Source organism: Neofelis nebulosa, chromosome 14 (assembly GCF_028018385.1).
Source record: "Neofelis nebulosa isolate mNeoNeb1 chromosome 14, mNeoNeb1.pri, whole genome shotgun sequence".
NCBI classification, from domain to species: domain Eukaryota; kingdom Metazoa; phylum Chordata; class Mammalia; order Carnivora; family Felidae; genus Neofelis; species Neofelis nebulosa.
Window position 1 is genome coordinate 24933735 of NC_080795.1, and position 24143 is coordinate 24957877.

Here is a 24143-nt window from a genome sequence, read left to right on the forward strand (position 1 = left end):
ACTACAGCTATCATCCACTGTCTTCTACACTGTCTTCTACACTGTCATTGACCATCCGGAGACAGTTCAGAAGTCATTTTTGCTCCCAGGGTTTGCCTTACTCTCAGTCAGTGGTCTTCTTCTGGGATTTTTACAGCATTCTCCCAGACATTCGTTAAAGAATTTCTCTCTTGAACCCTTTACTTTTGATTATAAGTGTACCAAAAAAATTCTTCCAAAAACCAGAAAGCAGAAAATAAAGTCTAATAATCACTGTTCTCCTCTGCTTAAGAGAATGCAGTTAATGTTTTGGTACTGTTTGGTTTTAAAGGTCAGTTTACTTCATTTAACAACATGGCAGAGGCATTTTTTTCAGTGACATCCCATTGTAAAAATTAACTTAGCTGTTTCTCTCTCACGCTAGATTGCTCATTCCTCCAAGGAGCATCTATTCTCAGTTTATGCCTTCTTTCCAGTGAACAGTGCAACGGCTGGCAGATAGGAAGCATTTAATAATAGTTTTGTGAATGTTAAATGAAATGGGAAAATGTTTCTAAGCCCAAATACCTCAGTGAATCTAAAGAAGTTTAACTGTAGTCAATGACAGATTCCAAAAGTTGTAGTGTTTACTAATGTCAGGATATATTGTTATGTTAAATATCATTTTTTTTGGAACGCTGGCACTGTGGCAAGGCAATAATTATGTTGTAATTGTTCGTTAACCCAGTTTCTGGGTTTTGACCTTTGGAACTGATTTGCCATAAGGAATTCAGTCACATAAGGCTTTAATATTGATCAAATAATGCTGCAGCTTTAATGCTGGTAAAAGATACAAGGGGTTAAATCATTCTGGTCTTTTTAAAAGACATGTAACTCTTTTGTCTGATCTCCTTATGGTCCTTGTCACAACTGCATGGCTTTTAATCACTCATACATTCAGTGAGTTACTGCTCTGCTGGAGCCTTAATAATGTTCTAGTTTGTTTGGATGATCTTCCTGATAAGGTCCTGACGATCTCTCAGTATAATGGGAAGACAATCAAAATAAAAAATGTTCTAAGAGTTCAGGTAGTAGAGCATGCTATTATTTTTCACATGGTACAAGGATATTAAAATACTGACTTCCATGCTTTTGATTGAGTTAGTGATGAAATTCAAGAAAAATTGAAAATTTGAAGTATTCTGCTGCTGGTAGGGATTGTATATCATGAACAGAAAGCAGGCATATATAACCAACTGTTGTATCATAATCTCAAGAGTGTCAGATCGTCCTTGTTTTATAGGAGTTTCTGTAGTATATCTAAGCAATTAATTCATTATATAGCTCTTTTATATTTGCAATTACCACATGGAATTTTACAAAAACATAAAATGTCAATGTCAGTGCACACTGTTTGAATAATTAATGATAATAGCTGATATTGATTATTTAAGATTTTTCAAGGTGCTTTCCATGATCTCATTTTCATTATCTCATTTAACTCACTAGCCCTCTTAAGTAAGCAGTGGAATTGTTATAATTCTCCACTTGTGCCATCCATTCTGCCTCCTTCCCTCTTCCTGTTTCCTTATTTTTCTTTCTTTCTTTTAAAGGAGAAAATTTGGTGTATGGGAAGAGCACAGAATATGAATTCAGGTATTGTGCTCCATGCTTGCTCCCATTGAATTATTTTACCATTGGGCAGATCACTTTCATTTCTTAGAACCTTGGTTTCCTAACTGGCAAAATAAGAATAATGCAGAACTATATTCCTCAAAGTTGTGAGGATTAAGGTGAAATATAGGAAAAGCAAAAAAACAAAAATAAAAAAAATAAAAATAAAGGGCATATGTAATGTCCTTGTTAGTTTCTTTTAAGGGTAGCTTGGGATAATGGAAAGAGAATATTTTGGCCTCACTGCTTCTTAATTATAGTACCTGATCAAGTATCCAACCTTCCTGAGCTTCATTTTTCTCATGTGTAAAATGAGCCTAATAATTCCTATCTTGTGAAGTTTTTAAATAGAAAAAATAAAGTAACATATATACTGTTGCTAGCAATTTTTGAAACCCAGTAGTGTATAAACTCTATTAGAAGTATTTTGTCTTCTTTCCTGCCTCTTTCCTACCTCATTTCCTCCTACCTTATTCTTCTTCCCCCACCTCAACTTGTATGGCAGAGAAGGTAGAGCACACGAATGCAAACTCTGGAGATTTAATAATTAAAACGTTTTAAACACTGAGACCTGTCTTTTTTCCAAACAGAATTGTAAGCTGCAATTGAGGAAGGAGAAGGGGATCCAAGCCCTGATGTCCCTTTTTTGAGTGAAGACCCTTCTTCTCATGCTTTGGAACCTGCATTGAATCCTGAAAACTTTTTGCAGTAGAATTTGAAAACCACTGACCTAGCCCAACCCCCTCATTTTACAGATGAAGAAACTGAACTTGAGAGAAGTTGAGTGACTGGCCCACCGTTGCAAAGCTGGTAAGTGGTGCACTAAGGCTAGAACTCATTGTGTTCTTACTTTACCCCATTGTTCCCCTTACTAAATGAAGGTACAGAGTGCAGATATGTGTAATTAAGATTCCTTTCTTAAGTGGCCTGGGTGGCTCAGTCAGTTAAGCATCTGACTCTTATTCTTGGCTTAGGTTCTGATCTCGGGGTTATGAGTTAGAACCCCATATTGGGCTCCACACTGGGCCTGAAGTCTACTTTAAGAAAAAAAAAAAAAAGGGAAAAAAGGGATTCCTCTCTTGAAGGAAATTATAGTTTATTTGTGGAGGTAGGATTTAGATTAAAAAGATGAAGAAACGTAAAGTAGCATGATATAGCTATGAAATGGATAAATTAGGTAAATATTTTAAGAAGGTTGCTTAAACCTTCTTAAGCAACATGGGTTGCTCTTTATTACTGGGTAAAGAAGTAAGTTCAGTGGATCGTGATTTACATGTAAAAAGTTACAGAGTGTCATTATGTCAAGAAATTTTTTGGATTTATATGTGATACTGACATACATATATGTTTAATTGTGTGTATACTTGGTCACAATTTTATGTCTCACTTTAGGTCATGGTTAAAAATGTTTGAAAAATGCTGTTTTAGACAAAGGGAATACTAAAATTTGAGGCAGGCATGTAATGTTTTGTGGAAGAATAGTGACTTTAAGAGTTTTGTTAAATCAGAGGTGAAAAGAATAGTGAAATGAAATAAAATTTATCCAGAGGAAGAGGAATCAGTTTGTTTCTGTGGCTGCCTTCCACTATCACCACGCTTCACACTAAAAGGATTTAACCAAACTACGCTTTAGAATAATTCATCAGGAAGAGTGAATGTGATTGGAATTGGCGAGACCAGAGAGAAAACTATGTAAAAGGTATCACAGGATGAGGATTTGTGGCCTCGACTGGTGACAGCTAGTAGAGAAAAAGTTTCTTAGCATGACTGTGGTAGAGTGAGGTTTAAAAAAGTGAGTGGGTGATGTTGACATGGAGCCCAAATAGCAAACAATTTCTTAGAACTGAGGGGGTAAGATTAAAGAAAAACAGTAGGACAGTAGAGTCAAGACAAGATTTTTGTTAAGATGGGAAGAAAGTGAGAATCTCTGTGGTCAAGTAGGGAGACTCAATAGAGAATGCTCCTAGACATGACTAAAAATGTATCTAGAGAAGACATCAAGATTCTAGCTAAAGAGAATATATTGAAAGGAGGAGAAGTCCCTTGTTCTAAAATACCAGAGAGGGGTGCCTGGGTGGCTCAGTCTGTTGAGCCTCTGCTTTTTTATTTCTGCTCTGTTCATGATCTCAAGGTTCATGAGTTCGAGCCCCACATGGGGCTCTGCACTGACCATATGGAACCTGCTTGGGATTTTTTCTCTCTGCCCCTCCTTGCTCCTGCTCTCTCTCTCTTTCTCTCTCTCTCTGAAAGCAAATAAATAAACTTAAAAAAATAAAAATAAATAAACATTGCTTTCTGTAAATTGAAGGTTGACCAGGGACAACTATTTTAATCAAGGATATGGCATTGCTTTACTAATTTTTTTTTGTTACTAACAAGAGATATTTTTAAGTGTGTAAAAACATTTTATTTGTCATGTAAGAAACATATGCTTTATTCACCCTAAATTTGTCTAAGACACTACTGTCACTTGAGAGATTACATAGTTTTGAGCATTCTCCATATTATGGGTAAGTTAGGAAGTTAGAAAGAAGGTGAGTACTGTATGAAAATTTTGGATTCCCTGTCCTTAAAAACTACTTAAAATGAATTTGATAATGATAAAACAAGTTCAGAAACCTAGAAATGTAATTACAGAGGGTTATAATATATTCATATTAGTTGAACCTTTCTTTCTGGCTTGGGTTTATCTGCCATTCATAGGAAATTTAGAGACTTCAAATTATAACTAATTATAATTTAAATAGAAAGCCATTGCTTGGCTGATTTATTTAGTAAAGGAAACTAAATAATACCGCTTTGTTGTTTACTAAAGGAAAGATATGATGGCATTATAGATGTCCCATAAATGTGTGTCTGTGAGTTTACATAATTAGAGAGAGAGAGAGAGAGTAATGAAACTGTCTCTAGGCATGGTCAGGTACAAAGGTCCATCACTTAAGTCTCAGAACTAAATAAACATGTGAGGTTATGATTATTTTATTGAGCTTTCTTATTTTATGAGCCACTAATGGCCCTTGGATCAGTTATTTTCATGAGCACTGGCAACCTACAGCTTCAGTGAAGCTTTATTTATTTATTGTTTTTATTTTAAAGTGCCAAGAAGAAAATGCCCAGTTCCCCGTCTTATTTTTCATTTACGATAAACCATAGAAATAAAATTTTCTTTTATTACAGAGAAAGAACTAAAATATATGTTAAGTGTTTATAACTGGCAATTTGCTTACGACTTTCTAATTTACTTTCAATTTCCAATGCAATTAGTTGAACTTCTGAGTTTGAGTATATGTACTGTTATCAACTTTAACGTCAGGCTCACTTATGTTGCTTTTTACACTTGTTAGGCTGAACATGCTGGCAAAGTTAACAGGGTTATGTGGTTGAGCATTTGTGAGGAAATGCTGTGTAATGAAACACAATATTTTAAAATTTATTTTGTTCTTGCATCTACTGTAGTGTATTCATGTAATTTATATGTATTCATGTAATTTATTCATGTCATTGTTTTGAGAATTCCTTTCTGTGTAACCTTCTGTGGGAACTTGCAGGCAGAAACAGGGTCTAGAGAGAACTCTGCATCCCACTTAGTCTTTCCAAATTTGCCAACCAGGTAAGTCCCTCACCATTCTAGGGGTGGGCTAATAAATCAATTTTACAGATTGCACTTCTCCTAGACGTGGTCGGGTAAAATAGAGGCATTTGCCAGTTTAGCTTCAAGTATCTTAAATATTTTTTTGTTTTTAGATTATCCTAAAACGAAAAAGGAAACTATTTGACTTGATATGTGCATGTGTTCCCTGTAGCCAAAGCCTACCGTTAAATTTTGAAAGGATTCTTAGGTTAATTTTTTAAATCATGGACTTTTAGCATTAAAATATTTATTAAAATCACACTATGGAGAATGAGAAGTATTATCAGCTGAATCTGGTATATTTAGAATTAAATCCTTCAAGTTTCTTTATATGTATAGAAGTTGAAGAACAGTTGGTTTCTGGTGACCAAATTTGGAGTGTAAGGGCAAAGGGTATCTAATCAGAAGAGAAATACCTATTTTTCTAAGTATATAAATATTCTAAATAGGATTTATGTCCAAGTCAAATAAAACCAAAATCTAGGGTTTGTTATTCTGCTAACCCTTAGAATTTCTTTGTATTTCTTGTTATTCTACTAACCCAAAGAATTTCTTTGTATTACTATTTGCACCATTATAAAAATTACTAAAACAAATTCTCATGATTCATGACCTTACATAAATTCAAATGATCTTGAAATTCCAATGATTCTGGGGATAGAAGATAAAGACCTTATAAGGGAATTCCTGGATATGAGAGTTCTAGTAATATTTCCACAGGAATTTCTAAGGTTCTAAAACTTGTTTAGATTCCAAAATCCAAGTCTTGTAGAGTGGATTTTATAACAAATATTTTTCTTTCCGTAAAGATGGTAAAATTTATAGCAAGGTAAGAGCTAGATGTTGAGTGTGGGAACAGAGTAGCTAATGAGCCCACTCTAAAAACTAAATAAAGTGGCTTGTTCAGACTCTGGAGTCCCTAGATGAGACAGTGACCCCTGAAAATGCATTCGGTATCAGGTACATTTAGGTTAGAATCTTGTCCTTGTCAGTGGTGCGTGTCCCTGCTCAAGTTCCTGAACCGTTTTGAGTGTCAGTTTTGTCATTTATAAAACCGGGACAGTAACACATCTCAGTGTAAAATCTGGTTAGGATTAAATGAGAAAAGGGCCTCCTAAAATGCCTGGCTCAGAACTGACCCCTCCTATCTGTTAAGCACAGTACCCGCCTTTCAAATGCAACTCTCTGAATTGCCCTGCCCAAGCTCCAACCCTTTTTAAGAGATAGATTGGCTTCTTAGATTATTCTCCTCGTTTTGCTCATGAATGAAGGCAAATGATTGTTTTACTTAAAGAAATAGAAATGATTGCCTTTAACAGCTGCTGACATATACACTAAAAAAGCTGGAGGTGGGGGGGGGGGGGTGGCACTGTATTTCCTGCAAGTTAAACTTTTTCTTTCTTGCATATCTTAAGAATTTTAAAATCTGCGTGTTTTTTTGTTTAGTTTTATAATCCATATAGACTATCTGGATTTTCTTCTACCTTTGAAAAAAGAAATTTGTGAATCTTTCATTTGTTTATCGTTTAGGACTAATAATAACACACTATTTTACAAATGTCAGTTACAATACTAAGCGATTCACTGTATTAACATACTTTTTCCTCAGTTACGTATGAGATATTATTTCATTTTTACATGTAAGGAAATTGAGGCAAAAGGAATTTAGGTACATTTCCCTGAGGTCACATAATTAATAAGGGGTAGAGCTGGGATTTGAACTTTCAGAGATTGTCTTTAGAGCCATGTGCTTATCATGGCACAGTAAATAATAAGACATAAAGTCAGTCTGGAAAATAATACCAGGCTATGTCATTAATGAGGTTCTGTCACTTGTTTTTAATGTTTTTTGGTGTGTGTGTGTGTGTGTGTGTGTGTGTGTGTGTGTGTGTGTATTGTGTAAAGAAATTGTCATGCTGTGTATAAGTATTATTTGCTGAATGAATGTTTTGTTTATTAGAAACTGGATAACAAGAGGGAATATAACAAATGTAATGGATGTGGACGTGAAGGAGCACTTTACCATAAGCTGAAAGAATTTGAAAAATGTATTTTTTGAATCCCTGATGTTTAAATATTTTTTGGTGTTTGGGTAAGAATTTTCTTATTGAAAACAAATTCTGTGCAATTTAAGAACAATGTAATTTTTATTGAATGCATGCTTACTCGCCTTATAGCTCATATTTGACTTATTTATGTTATATATAAGGGACTCATTTTATTAATCAAAATAATTTTATTTTTTATTTTTCTAATTTTTAATAATATTTTATTTATTTTTGAGACAGAGAGAGACAGAGCATGAACAAGGGAGGGGCAGAGAGAGAGGGAGACAGAATCCAAAGCAGGCTCCAGGCTCTGAGCTGTCAGCACAGAGCCCAGTGCAAGGTTTGAACCCACGAATCGTGGGATCATGATCTGAGCTGAGATGGACGCTTAACCAATTGAGCCACGCAGGAACCCCAATCAAAATATTTTAGAAGCTTATCAATAATTAATACCACAAAGCCTTAATAGGTAAACTAGAAAATATGTAATGTGCAGTGAATTAAATCTGAACTTGGGCAAAATAACCTTCATTTCTTTGAGCAGGACACAAATTGATCGCCCATGTTGGAAGTGTCCAAGAGAGCAAAGCTGGAAGCTCTGGCAGAATCCTACGCTATGACTGCGCTTTAATGTCCAGCTACAGGTCTTCTAGGGGATTTTCAGTTTTACATTAAAAAAAAAGTTGTTCATCAGGGAAATTAAGAGTGAACAATAAAGATCACATTTAAAATAAAACAAAATTCGGCTGGAGGTTAAGAAACGGTTCACCACTGTTATTTTTCTTCATATCGAAGTATGGTATCTGAGTAGTATTTTACCTTATTTCTCGAACCTTGCCTGAAAATTGCTTAGCTAATCCGTAGTGCTATACATGGATAGCAGAGTAAGGAGAGTAAGTAAAGGACTCTTGGTCTCCAATTCTAATAATGACCTTGAGTGAGTAGCGTCATTTCTCTGGGTCTCATTTTCTCCTCAGAGGATAGAATTAGGTTGTTAGTTTTCAAACAGTGCTCTGCCAAGTCTAACAGATCTGAAGTGCTTTAGTTTCCCACACAAGTCTGTCTTTGATATTTTACCTATTGGTTGCACGCTTGATATTTGTGTAGAAGATACTTCCATAAGTAAAGATTTGAAAAGCTCCTGGACTAGATTACATCTGGAATTCCTTCCACCTTTGACGTTTTATTATCCATTTCTTCCTTTCTAATCCCTGTGCTAGAATCAGACACACAAATTACCACTGCTTTATACTCCAGCCTTTTCATGAAACGCCCATTTACCCCATTTTTACCAGTTCTACTTCTTTTTTCAAGGTCCGAGTCTATGGCTGTCTCTAATGAATAGCCTTAACAAGCCAAGGAAAAACTCTCATTCTTTGGAATTTTAGTGAAGTATTTTAGTATCTTTTTTTATGAGGCACTCACCTGGTCTTCATTCTATCATGGTTATTATGTATTTGAAGAGTCGCTGTCTCTAATTCCTGTAGGGGCTAGCAAGAGTATCAGGATGAATAAAAGATAATGATGGGATGATAGCGCACTCCCTGGAGAGCACGTGTGTCACCAGGAGGGGTCAGAGCCTTAATGGGCTTCCTGGAGAGTGTCCACAGGGAAATTTAAGATCAATATTACCAAATTGTGTTTCAAAAAAAATTAAAAAAAAATAAAGAAGTACACTCGAATGTCTTATGAAAGTTTTAACTTTTTGAAATGTACACAAAAAATAAATAAATAAAAACCAAATAATGCCAGAACAACAAAAAGATATGTGATGACCGCTTATGTATACCTCTGGACTGAGCATGCATGTGTGTCTTCCTTCCCTAACATGAATGCAATCCATTTACCTGTATCTTTGTTCACCAAAATTTAGTGAATCCTATTGGAAATGGTCAATTTCCAATAGAAATGGCCTTTCTATATAGGCTGGAATAAAATCATCATAGTGTAAGCTTGACTGTCAAGAGCAATATGACAATGTCCTCAAAATGATAAAATTGGAAGTAGGTCATCTTCAAAGGTAAAATCTTTTGCTCTTAACTCCAGTGTCCCCTACCTGATGCTTTGCAGTATAATGTAAATACCTTCCAGAACCAGAAGGACCTTAAAGAACATTTCACAGTTTTACTGCAGTTAAGCAGAGGCAGATGGATTGGCCAGTTGCCTAGAAGAAAAAAATCTCATCTGAAAATTTAGGTGGGTTTTAATGCAACCTCCTTCGGTTCATCTAAAGGAGATAATTTCTAATTAGAGCTTGTTTTTCTTTTTGTTGCTTTTCTTCAGCGCCTTTGGTACTCACTAAATACCCCAGAATGCCAGAATGCTGACGAGTTTGTATTCTTTTAAATGTTGATCTGCTGGTGATCACATTTACTTATTCTCATCCAAAACAGTTTTAATTTTAGACTATCCAAACAAAATTTTAAGCACTCATATTTTCATTCTCTATATAACAGTGACAGTGTTTATATCAGATTCACACTATTGTTTCCTATTTGAAGTAATCCCCAATTAAGTTTCCATATTCTAGTTAAAGTTTTAATCTAATCCTTTATTCTGTTTATGACTAAATAACAGAGTATTCAGTAGTGACTGGGGGATCTGAACTCAATGACCTATGAACTTAACACACGCACACACAAAATAAAGTTTGAAATGCTGTGTTTATGATAAGATGATAGCGTTTCAATTATGAGGAAATCCCTATTGTTTATCATCTTACATTTTACTAAACTTAAGTATAAAATTGATTATATTTCTAAAAAAGTATTGATTTATTAAAATATTCATTCATCTGTTTCAAATATTTTGAATAAAATTTTTCCTAATTTTATTTTAATAAATCAGCCAAGTGCAGTTCACATTTTCTTTCCAGCACAAATGAAATTCTTTAAGTGGTTTTCATGGTTTAGAGCTCCCTGCACCACTCAAGTACCTTTTCTTTTTAACAGTCCCATTAACAAAGTAGGCAGAGATGCTCTCTCATTAATAAAGAAGAATAATCCACCTATTCTGCCCAGGGAAATTCCCACAGGAGCAGGGCCCCTCCCTGCACAGACTGCTACAGTCCTGACTCCTTTCCTCAGCCTTTGTTACACTGCCCCCTGCATCTCACCAAGTGGCCTCACAGTGTATATTGTTCAGGTTGCTCATCTGTTTTTTTCTCCCTAAAAATGTGTACAGTCTGTGCAGCTTTTCACTGAAGTTCAGTATCATTGATCGAAAGTTGGGTTTATTCAGTGGTAAGTCTACTCTCTTTAAATCTAAGGAAAAAGATAATATATAAACAAAGTAGATAATATCTTTAAACTCAATTTGCAATATCTCAATATTTGCAAATGAATCACTGTGATTCATCACTGTAAGAGAAAGAATAAGAACCACATAATCATCTCAATAGAACCAAAAAAAAGCATTTGAAAAAGTTTGACAAATATTATCTACCTTGTTTAAATATTATCTTTTGCCTTGAAAAGTTATCACAATAACGTCCATTACAGGATTAAACAGGCTAAGATCTTATTGCATATTATTAGTTATAGTTGCTTAGAACTATTATCCCTATGTCACTACGCTTGGTCAATAGGAACTAACCGCATTGATAAAAGAATAACCAAGGTAACACAACTTTCTATATAGATGACCCTTTCATATGAAATACCTCATTGGATTATATCTACCCTAGTATTCGTAGTTGTAGTAGTAGTAATAGCAGCAGTAGTAGTAGTATTATAGATATTATTAAAGATTCAAAAATAAAGCTGGGGCACCTGGGTGGCTTAGTTGGTTAAGCATCTGACTCTTATTTTGGTCAGGTCATGATCTCTTCGTGAGTTCGAGCCCTGCACTGGGCTCTGCGCTGACAGCACAGAGCCTGCTTGGGATTCTTTCTCTCCCTCTCTGTCTGTTCCGCTTGTGCATGCATATATGCTCCCTCTCTCAAAACCTCTAAACCTACTTTGTTGAGGGTTTTTCTCATGAATGGATGTTGAACTTTGTCAAATGCTTTTTTTTTGCTTCTATGGAGATGATTATATGGTTCTTATTCTTTCTCTTACAGTGATGAATCACGGTGATTGATTTGCGAATATTGAGCCACCCTAGCAAGCCAGGAATAAATCCCACTTGATCGTGGTGAATGATTTTTTAATGTGTGGAGTCTGTTTGCTAGTATTTTGTTGAGGTTTTTGCACCTGTGCTCATCAAGGTTCTCTTTTTTTAGTGGTATGTTCATCTCATCTTGGTATCAGGGTAATGCTGGCCTTACTGAATAAATTTGGAAGATTCCCTTCCTTTCTATTTTTTTGGAATAGTTTGAGAAGAATAGGTGTTAACTCTTCTTTAAACGTTTGGTATGATTTGCCTGTGAAGCCGTCTGGTCCTGAACTTTTGTTTGTTAGGAGTTTTCTGATTACTGATTGAATTTCTTCACTGGTTATTGGTCTGTTAAAATTTTCAGTTTCTTCCTGTTATGATCTTGGTTATTTATATGTTTCTAGGAATGTATCCATTTCTTCCAGGTTGTCCAATTTGTTGGCATATAGTTTTTCATAATATTTTCTTATAATTCTTTGTAATCTGTGGTATTGGTTGTTATTTCTCCTCCCTCATTTGTGATTTTATTTATTTGAGTCCTTTCTCTTTTTTTTCTTGGTAAGTCTTGCTAGAAGTTTATCAATTCTATTGATTTTTTTCAAAGAGCCAGCTCCTGGTTTCATTGATCTGTTTTATTGTGTGTATGTTTTTTTTAAATTTCTACATCATTTATTTCTGTTCTAAACTTTATCATTTCTTTCTTTCTGCTAGTTTTAGGTTTTGGTTGTTGTTCTTTTTGTGGCTCCTTTAGGTGTAAGGTTAGGTTGTTTATTTAAGATTTTTCTTGCTTCTTGAGATAGACCTGTATGGCTATAAACTTCCCTCTTGCAAATGCTTTTGCTGCATCACATAAGTTTTGGACCATTGTATTTTCATTTTCATTTGTTTACATGTACTTTTTTATTGCTTCTTTGATTTCCTGGCTGACCCATTCATTGTTTAGTAGCATGTTATTTAACCTCCATGTATGTGTGGTCTTTCCAGATTTTTTCTTGTTGTTGACTTCTAGTTTCATAGCACTGCAGTCAGAAACGATGCATGGTATGACTTCAATTTTTTTTTAATTTTTTGAGGCTCCTTTTGTGGGCTAATATGTGATGAGTTACGGAGAATGTTCCATGTGCACTTGAAAAGAATGTGTATTCTACTGTTTTAGGATGAAATGTTCCAAATATATCCTTCTGTTTCAGTTCATCATTCAAAGCCACTGTTTCCTTGTTGCTTCTGTTTAGATGATCTGTCCTTTTTGTAAGTGGGATGTTAAAATCTCCTACTATTGGGGCATCTGGGTGGCTCAGTCGGTTAAGCATCCGACTTCGTCTCAGGTCATGATCTCAGGTAGGGTTCATGAGTTCGAGCTCCACATAGGGCTCTGTGCTGACAGCTCAGAGCCTGGAACCTGCTTCAGGTTCTGTGTCTCCCTCTCTCTCTGCCCCTCCCCCGCTTGTGCTCTGTCTCCCTCTCTCTCAGAAATAAACAAACATTAAAAAATTTTTTTAAATAAAGTCTATTGTATTATTATTGTATTATTGTATTATTATTGATTAGTTCCTTTTTTGTTTATTATTAATTGTTTTATGTATTTGGGTGCTGCTGTTTTGGGTGCACAAGTATTTACAATTGTTATATCAGAAAATGCTCTCAGGTAATGATAAGTGAAAAGAGCAGGATATACAAATATATATCATGCATATTATCACAATTATGGAAACATACCTCTGAGTCCTGAGCCTGAAATGCTCCAGTACGCAAAGCATCCACTCCTCTCAGGGCTTTTTCTGGAATTCTCTTGGTCCACTTCTTTCCTCGGCTGCTCCTCCTTCAGGTTCCAGATTAAATGTTACTTTCTCAGGAAAGCATTTGCTGGTCTTCAGGGTCACTTCAGACTGGGTATGCTCCCTCTCCAGTTACATATTTTCATAACACTTAAATTTTCCTTCATCACACTTATGATTACAGTTAATCACCTTGTACTATCTTTTGAATATCTGTCTTCCTCAATAGACTATAAGTTTCATTTGAGCAATAACTCTGTCAGCCTTATTTGCTCAAAAGCCTGGCACAGAAAATGGGACATAGAATGAATTCAGTAAACACTTGTTGAAGAAATGAATGAATGAATGAATGAATGCAAGGCACTGTGCTAAGAACTTTTCACGTAATCTTTTTGAGACCCCACGAAAAACTTAACGGAGTAGGGAACATCTTTATCACATTTTTTGGACATTGTATAACTAAATCTAAGAGAAAATTGTCCAGTTATATAGCAAGTAAGTGGACAGCCTAAATTTAAACGCTGATATTTTGGAATGTAGTGCCCAAGCTCTTAGACACTGATTGTGTAAAAGTGGTTGCACTGAAATTTTTAAAATTTCCATTTGAAATTCTATGTAAAATCTAAGACTGCAGAACAAGAAGCCACATTACGTCTTTGTCATAGAAAGTCTTAATTAAGGTTTTGAGCTGGTTAAATATATATATATATTTATACATATACATGTATGTATATGTATGTATACATGTATGTATACATATATATACATTTATATATATATATATATGTATATATATGTATACATACATATACACACACCTTTTACTTTTCCCAATATTTTCTCTCCCAGACACTGCTAGCAATCAAATTTGTAGCATCCAGTTTTAGAGATACATGTTTTATTTATTACAAGCATTAGTATTTAAAGATAAACCTGGCTTTCAAAAGTTAGTTTTGATTCTGAAACCTATCAAGGCAACATAATTTAAACTTTATTTCTATAGTTTCCCCATATTTTTTCTTTTGACTTCCCTTCCTATGATTGTATTTGGATTGTCCCTGATCTTTAAGTAGGTACAAATGAGCAAGGATTCTGAATAACAGCAAGTTCAGACCACCCCAGTTTGTTAAATACTTTTAACAGGAAATGGTCAATTATTTTGGGATATGGCATTTGATGGGCATGGAGTTAGGTCATGCTACCTACACACAGAACCTGAAGATTGTCACAGCTGTTGGCTCCATATAAGTTGGCTCCAGCAGCCTATTATTCATTAGGTCCAAAAAATCAGATATGAATCCTAAGTGATTATACAGGGCCTTGTCTTACATATGTCTCACCAGTCTTGAGTGAATGGATGAATGAATGAACAGCCCCCACCTTAACTGGATTCTGAATTTCCAACTATTGTTTCTTGACAATCACATTGGACTTCTTGGCCCTGCATTTATAAATGAACCCGATTGTTCTTCCTGTGTGCATTTTTCTTAAAGACCAGCCTTTGCCTAAATATTTCCCCTTAAGCTCTCTACATGTCTCAAAGTATAACTTTCATTGTCTCTCTTGAAGGGGCCCCAGCATAACTTCTTTTTGAACATTGACAGTAATTTTGATATATTTTATAACTGGATTTAATTAACCGGATTTGGCTTTCCTTTTTTCCTTCATTGATCATATGCATGTTGAGTGTGTATTATCTGCAAAGAAGTGAGCTAAGTCTTGAGAGAGAAGACAAAATACGCTTAAACAATTTGCTAATGTTTCATTTGCAAAATCAGTCTGTATCTTTATAGATGGAACCTGGCCAACTTCAAGCAAATAACAAACAAAATTTTAAAACCGTTTCTAGGCTTAAAATTTCAATGTTGATTTTGGAAATTCACTCTACAAAAGTCAATTCAAAAACTGAGTAATTTAAAAATCTCACTTAACATCTCACCAATTTAAAGTATGATAAAACTAGTAACCCATTTGTTTGTTTACTCACTCTTTTCTGAATGATGTCAATGCTTTAAAACTTATTTTCAAAATCTTTAATTTCTTTCATGTTTATCTTGGGGCAGACTCCATTTGCCAACTCACAGACAGGCTGTTCTTTCACATGTAATTGTATGTATGGATCAGCCATTCTTTTTATATATTATAATATATATAATATACAATATATATAAATATATAATAGTATAATATAAGATAATGTACTCAATAATAAAATGAATATTATAATATATTATAATATTTTATACATATATATCCTGTTCTTGGCTCCAGGACTTGCCACATTTAAGACTTCCATGATAGATGTATATTTGGTCATTATTTTATCTTTTGATTTATATACATATTTGCTCAAAAAACCTTTAATGCCTTCTGATCATTCATGGAAACAAGTCTGAAAATTTCTGCCTAGTTCTCTCTAACCCTCCATAATATGGTCCTACTCTAAAAGTCCAATGACATTTCTCACACACTCTTTAAAATATCCATTACTTGCTTTGCTTTTACCACAAAGTCTCTTTTTTTCACCAAGCAAAATTTGCTCATTTTGTAAAGCCTCGCTTAGACCTGATATCATTGATCCTTGTCATCTTCAATTATGAATCATCCTCTGAATGTCAGAAGCAACTAGAGTTAGAATAATGTGATTGCCCAGTTATTCATGCTAATTATTCTTAACAGTTCTCTCTACAAATAGGTTAAGACTCGTTGAGAGCAGAAGCTGTGTTTTCTATCTTTATGTCCTCAGACCCTAGCACAATGGTATTCTTTACCATTAAGGGCCCCTTAATAGGGAGTTTAGAAACTGCTTCTGTTATATATAATTTGACCAAAGTGAACATCTCGACATTCTAAAACACAAGCTTAGAATCATGCAATCTTAGAACTTTTAAGCATTAGGGATCTTAAAGATTAATATACCAAATTCTTCATTTTACAGATAAAACTGAGATTTAAATGGGGACAGTATGGATCAGCCATTCCTGGTAGATTTTATCTCAGTGTCTTTGATATCCTTTCTCACTCTGTATCCTCAAACTTTAAGTGGAAAACATGTGTTGTGATGTTTTTGGTCTATTAAAAATATTAAAAGACAGTGTCTCATGCATGATTTGGTCAGAAAAGCAGAAATCACTTTAGGAATTTGAAGCAGGAAGGGATTAAATTGAAAAAACAAAGTGCTCACAACACAATTGGAAAGCCTAGAGAAACAAAATTCAGGAAGAAAGGCTATTAGCTTTCAGGTTCACAGCTAACTTTGGAGTCAGGGAGCTGCCATCATGGATCAAACTATCTCCAACATCAAAGGTGGCTGAGTTCCAGGAAAAGAACACAAGCCATTAGAGAAACTTCTATATGGTGAAGCCCAAGCATTTATTTACCTCCTACTGCTGCATGAGCAACAGCTTCTGCATTTCTTCCACCTTCTAAATGGCAGAAAAAAGAAACGTATTCTTATGTTTGCATCTTAATTTTCTATTTGGCACCTTTCCACGCACCTCAGTAGCTTACAAATGATGAACCTGAACAATAATTGATGTTTATAATAATAGAACTGTTAGTGCCGAAAGGAACCAGAAGTGCATTGAACTCATCTTCTCATTTAAAAGGTCACAGTCACATATCATTGGGGTTAGAGAGCCAACTTTTTAAAACCTACCTCCTTGGCTAGACATGGAGGGTTTTCCACCTCACGTCGCTCTGAACCTCCCCCTTGCACTATGATTATGGTCCATTTAATTTTATGACCTTCTGATTTAATGAGATAAGTACTTCTTATGCCTAATTATTTACTGCTAAGATCATGTTTTAGTTTTATAAGACACACTTCAAAAATTGTTACTTGATCTTTGTCACGTAAATACAGACTAAAAAGGAGTTAAGACTGCTCATTGCTGTTCCAAGATGAAATCACCGTTCTACCTGATGACTTACAAGCGGGAAAGTTGACCAATAAATCTAGTTAATCAGATCTCTCAATATTGTGAATGATCCTCCTGGTAGCCAGACATTATAAGTCTATTGTGGCCACTTCTCATTTTTACTTGTTGTTCTGGATGGAACTTGCTGTGGCACTAGGGCTTTCTTAAGAATAAACCATTCCAAAATCACACTGTTATTATATGTTGCTTTGTCCTCAGGCTTTCTAGTATTCCTTTTGGGCTATTGGTCTTTCAACATGCAGTTAGGGGATTAAAGTAAATCATTTAATCCATGCAGCATGTCACTCAATAGTATACTTTTGGAAATTGTTTCCACAGGAGCACCAGTGAAAGCAGCCAGTCTGAGATATTGACACTATAGAAAAAACTGACAGCTTACTCCTTGTATTGATTCTGCTCTTCCCTACAAATATAGACTCCGTTCCCTACCACAGCCTTGTAAGTGGTGACTGCTGAGGTTTCTAAATTGCTTTGTAAATTATTTATTATTAGACACCTTGTAAAGACCTCTTTTCTTCTTGTCTGACTTGCTTGTGATTTCTAAGGTCTCATATATATTGAAAGGTCTCAGTGTATACTGACCATACCTTCTTATAGAATGGTTTTTCTTATTATCTTATATTGGAAATGTGACTTTTTCTACCATATTATGATCATACCTTTTGTCATTCTTATTTCTGATACATTGTCTACACACTGTCATAAATGCTTATATACATATGTTCCCAACTGAGCACTAGACAGGCTGGCCGATTTGAAACCTGGAATTGGGCCATTAATTAGCACATTTTCAAATTTAAAAAGTTGTAAGTATTTGAAGACCGTTTATTTAATAATGGAGGAAACAGCTTTTATTAATAAAAATTATTTACCAGATCAGATACATATATTTAATTCACTTGCACTGATGTAGTAGAGTCAGTGTTCTGAAAAAATTTGCAAATGCTTTTTAAACAATTATTCTCTTCTTAGATTTTCTTTTGTGATTTTGTGAGCCATAAAATTTTTAATGTTCGTAACTTAGATCATAAAAAACAGAGATTTGTGTCGAGTAATCGGAGCAATTTGAAGACTGACTGCCTACCTACGGCTTACTGAAACCACCTGTATACATATAAATATACTCAACAGAAAAAGGTCTGTGCTTAATAACTGAGTTTCTCCCTCCCTTTCCCCCTGGCTTTCTACATTGGTCCACTCGGGACCACTATACACTTTGTGAATTAGGGCTGGAGTTCTTGCAGCATCCCTTATAGTTTGAAAATTCGAGAAACTTTTTTGTGCCATCCGTTCCTCAAAATTCACATGATTATATCTGAAGAGTATGGACTTTTCAATGTCATCTCCACCATTTATGAGCTTCTGTGACTTGAGGAAAGTAATTTAGTCTTCATAAAAATAGCTTCTTCTATAAAATGAAATGACAATAATAATATTAATAGTAACTACCCAAAGGGCTGTTGGAAGAATAAATGCGATGATGTAGAGTTTTAGCACAAGCACATATTAGTTATCTGTAATGGTTATGACATAAAACTGGAATATAATTTTTGCTAAAGAATTTAATTTTATGACTGTTTTAAATATAATACCAATAGATCTTGGTGAAAATCAAGAAAACATGCAGTGAATAATGGTACGTGAAAACCATAGCCTCTTTTAGGAAATTTTTTCTAATTATAGAAATTTAAGGAACATGGAAACATACTTCTAAGATTACTGTAATTCTTAATGAGATTGAGAATATAAATCTGTTAGGAGACAGAGGTTTATATTCATTATGAAGATTTAAAAGCAGAGGAAGCCAGCTACTTCCACACAGACTACTGTGGGCAAGAGAACGCACAGGAAGAGCAAAGCTGAAAACAAGCAAGCATCTTTGGAAAATGAGGCCATTGTAGCCATACGCGTCACTCCCGTTTCAATGATTTCCTTTCCAGGCAGTTTGCTGATTTTCTTGTCCACTGCTTTGTGCCAACATATATTGTTATGACCTTGTTTCGTTCTTTCCCTGCATACTGAATGCAAATGCTTTTAAAAGGAGTTGTCTATACCTATTTTCATTGTCCATTTCTGGCTTGGAATACTGTTCGTAAAATTATTTCAATGTTTCAAGGTCTAGCTAAAGTGCCACCTTCCCTATAATCTGTCCCTATGGTTTCCACCCACTTGTTTCTTTTCTTCCTAAAGTCTTTCAGCCTTGATAGTATGAACCACCCTAACTATTATCTGAGATTAGATACCATTCTATTTGGTTAAATATTTATTTCTTGTGAAACTATTCTTCCAGCTAGAAACATGTAAGGCAAAGAAGATTCTTTTATAGTCCCTGCAGTAGATACATAATGAAAGATTAAAAGGAGAACAGAAAAGCTGGTTAAAGCAGAGAGTATTTTCAGATAAAATGCACATTCTATCACTAAATTGGAGCTTTCTAGTAATCCTGTATATTGTGCAACATTTTACATATATATCTTCCTGTCACCTAATGATAACTGACTTTACCAGACTACTTCTTAGATGACATGAAGCTTTCACATAATTTATTTCATTTATTTTTCAAAACAATTTTCTGAGATGAGCCTCATCCTCATTTCATAGAGAAGAACCAAAGACCATAAGAGGTTATGTGATTTGTTCTGAGTTGCACTGAAGTTCACTGCTTTTCTGTCCATCCCAGCTGATCTCACAGAGTGGCTCCTTCATCCCCACGGTAACCAAATGAGGAAGGCCAGAAAGACACATTGTATGGCTTTGATTGGTAAGCAATGAGGCTGATTTCTCTTGAGAAAAAGTGAGAGGATGAATACCCATTTTGAGCAGTCTCTGCCTGTTCTTTTTTGGATATAGCAGAGGAAGGACGGGCAATTCTCTGAACAGGATTGGTTTGACACAAAAAACAGGTGGCAGCCTGCAGTAAGACTATCTTACTGTCTGCAAGAGCTGTGTGAATGAAGAGAGTTGGGAGGCGATTAAATATATATATATATATATATATATATATATATATATATATATGTATAGATACATATATATACATATGTACATATACATATATATACACATCCACATATGTGCATAATATATATGTATGAACAATAAAATATTAAAATATATGTGAAAACATGTATATCTGTCTATATTTCTATTGTTAAAAATAAACTGAAACATAAAAATTTTAAGAGTTTATTTGAGCAAAAATCAACTCTTTGCTACTAATTTCTTTAAGCCTGATTATGTTTTTATTATGATTCATTTCCAAAAGAAATTTAAACATTTGTCCCAAGTTACTAGGAGGATGTATTCTCTTATTTCCTCTGTTGCTACATTTCCTACTTTAAGCAAGCTTGCAGACATAGACATCAATGCCAAATAATAGAATGACCACCCTCACTATATTAATATTTTTTCAAGGTGAGTCTTCTGAGCAGCATCCCATTGATAATTAAGTTATAATGTTTAGTAGGATTACTAACCAAATGATTATAAGCTTTGAGTTCATTCATGAAAATTCATTGAGTCCATACTTTATTGAAAAAAAATGTGGGCAAGTCTGAGTTGTATCAAACATTGAACCTTTCTGCAAAAACCAGAGTGCAATGAGGCTGTGAACATGTATTTAGTAAGTTAACAGCATGAAATAAATGATATAATAAAGTCAGACAGTTTTTTTGCAGGGAGTGAGGAAAAAGCGTTCCCTGTCCTTCTAGCACACATGCGCGCACACACACACACACACACACACACACACTCACACACGGCTGACAATGTAGAAGGAGACTAAGGAAAAATCATGTAGTGATAAGTGAAAATTTAAGTCATTTTTATTGTCTAAAATAACGAGACAAACACTAATAGGGTTTTTATTATAGTTGCATAAATTGGGCTTTAAATTTGTGACCACTGAGAATACTGCTACTGACTGGAGATTGAATTTGTTTTTATTGAATGTAATAAATAAAGACTGTACATTCAAATATCATGAATCATGTGTATTTAGAAATGGTTATATCAAGTGCAGGTACTATAACTTATTAATCCTTGAAATGATTGCCTAGATTAGTGCCTAGCACATAAAAAGTGGTCTTTAACTTTTTTTTTTTTTTGAGTAAACAAATGATGGTAAAATGTAGTCATTGAAAAGGCCAAATTTGAGAAAATGTCATTAACTTAGCATATGTAGAAATAAGCATGCACTCAAACGCAAAATCATAGAAAGATGTTTTAGTTTAACACTAAAAATCTACCTTAAGGTGACAATAGCCATTTCTATTTAAACTGATTGTAAATTATGCCCCACCAGGTGTGCACAAGGTAATTGTTTTGGTGGTGAGGAAACTACATATTTTCATGAAGTTGGGTCTCCGTCAGTGAATAATTGTGATCCAATAGTAAGCTAGTATATGTCATCAAATAACAAAAATTGAAGACAGACTGAGTTGAGTATCATAGAAGAGGGAGAAAAGGCAGTGATTTGGGGGCAAAATGGATTTGTGCTCATTTTACTCATGCTTGTGCGACTCACAGAGATTATATTTTTAAGATTTAAAGATTAAACCGTGTCCTCCTACCCCTCTCATCTTCTTCTTCTTTGAAATCAACAATAGTATTTCATATCACACATATCACACACACACATTGCATATGGAAAACTCTAATATAATTGTCATGTCTCTGATCTCCATTTGTAATATCCCCATGTTGTGGCATTCACTATTACCACTTTTATTACAGTTGTTAAGAATAGGAAGTTATTGTTAAAGAGAACTTTGTGGTACTAACCATTAATATTAGTGTAGACCTCAGAATTCACCACGCTCAGAAGCTGGCAGGTCCCTGATCATGCTGTCACTTTGGAATTCGTATAAAGCAAGTATAACTTACATAAAGACAGAGCACTTCACATTTTTCATAATGAAATAATTAATATATACAAATGTATTGCATATATAGTATAAAGAATAATACTAAAATAGGCTTGGGATAACAACTTCCCTACTTAAGAAACAGAACATTATCGGGACGCCTGGGTGGCTTAGTCGGTTAAGCATCTGACTCTTGGATTTGGCTCAGGTCATGATCTCCTGGTTCATGAGTTCTAGCCCCGTGTCATGCTCTGCACTGACAGCCTGGAGCCTACTTGGGATTCTGTCTCTCTCTCCATCCCTCCCTCTCTCCCTCTCTCTCTCTCTCTCTCTCTCTCTCTCTCAAAATAAATAAGTAAAACTTAAAAAAAAAATTATCTTTAAAAAAAGAAATAGAACATTTTCAATATTTTTATATTTCTCTCTTTACCCTTTTTATTTATCAATTGCATATCCCATACCTCTTCAACAAAACATTTGAATTTTGTGAACTCTTGTATTTATACTTATAAATATGTACTTATTAATAATTTATAATTTACAAACATACAAAATACCCATGGGAAAACGAACATAATATCAAAACTAACATGTAAAATCTGTTACTTCTTCAAAAATAATTTTATATTTATATCCAATATTAATATCATAAGTGACAATGCAGAAAATGTGGAAGGTATGGAAAATCATTCACAAGATAAAACTAAATTTACAATATAATGTATTTCTTAAAGTTAGTTATTTTAAAAAATATTATTCTAATAACTTAACTATTAGCCTTTATTCTTTTGCTTTGTGTCATGAACTCTACCTGACACTGGCAGGGTTCTGGAAGCTTCCTGAATTTATCTTAAAATCCTAATTTATTTTCAACTTCGTGGATGTTACTTTACCTTCATGACACTTGAGATGTTTTTATTTATGCTCCCTGCAGCCTTCAACTATTAGCCAGTCACAAAAAAAGTTCACTTTTACTATAGATTCTCTTAGCTTCCTAATTATTTTGGGCAGCCTGCACCAGAATTCTCCATCACTTAATGTTAGGAGGAAATTTATTCTCAAAGAATCCTGCTATTACCATTTACTTTATAAAGAGGGGGAACTTCCCCTGCAAGTTTCAAAAACATTTAACTGGTTGTCATGAAAGAGTTCCTATAACATTTGGCTTTTGTTTCACAAAAATCAACAGGACTTAATGTTACTGCAATCAGAGAAGTGGAGAAAAGATACAGGAAACATAGGAACAGTGTCATGTGGAAATTATACTACAATGGAGCAACATCAAATATATCATTGCTGCAGGTGTAAATGACCTGAAAATAAGTATAGAAAAAGTTTGCTTGTCTCAGATAATCAGCATAATATTTTGTGACTATGAGAATTGCAGAGAAAATCACAAGCAGTGTCTACCAGACTTTGACATGTTATCATATCAATCAGGTACAAATTTTGTTGTAGAAAGTACATGTCCATTGGGGCGCCTGAGTGGCTTGGTCGGTTAAACGTCCAACTTCAGCTCAGGTCATGATCTCACAGTTCGTGAGTTAGGACCCCACATCGGACTCTGTGCTCTGACAGCTCAGAGGCTGGAGCCTGCTTTGGATTCTGTGACTCCCTCTCTCTCTCTGCCCCTCCCCTGCTTATGCTCTGTCTCTCAATAAATAAATAAATGTTAAAAACTTTTTTTAAAAAAGTACATGTCCTCAGTTCCAATAACCTCTCATTAAAATAGCCTTGTTAAATTGAGTCCACAGCCCTTTGCTTGCTCACCACTAGATTTGACTGGGTTTGACTGGGTATATAAATGCTGTGTAGATGAGAAGGTTTAATGACTGAGAATCAGAGCTGTGTATTTGTATTTAAATATACATTAAAGCTATCCAAAGTTCCTGAGGTACATACAAGAGCTGTTTTAAAACAAAATCTGTTCTCTCTATTGGCAGAAAGAAATGCTTTGTGTGTTTGTGTGTCACTAAAACATATTTAACTAAAAAAGTTAATAAAGGCAGAGGACATCACATCTGATTCGTTATAGAAGGAAGTCCTAACTGCTGGACATAATAGAAAAATTAAAAGAGGTATAAATCTCAGTAAATAATATAACTAATACATATCACTGAAGGAAAGATAGCATTGTTTCCTATAGCTATTAAAGA

General features: G+C 34.6%; 1 protein-coding gene across 1 annotated transcript in view; it reads left to right on the forward strand.

Annotated features, from left to right (window-relative positions):
- Positions 1-24143, forward strand: part of HNF4G (hepatocyte nuclear factor 4 gamma) — a 127320-nt gene that overhangs the window by 45782 nt on the left and 57395 nt on the right. The window contains exon 2 of the mRNA XM_058699893.1: positions 2223-2442. The gene's annotated coding sequence lies outside the window, so the exon portion shown is untranslated. The remainder of the gene's footprint in view (positions 1-2222; positions 2443-24143) is intronic.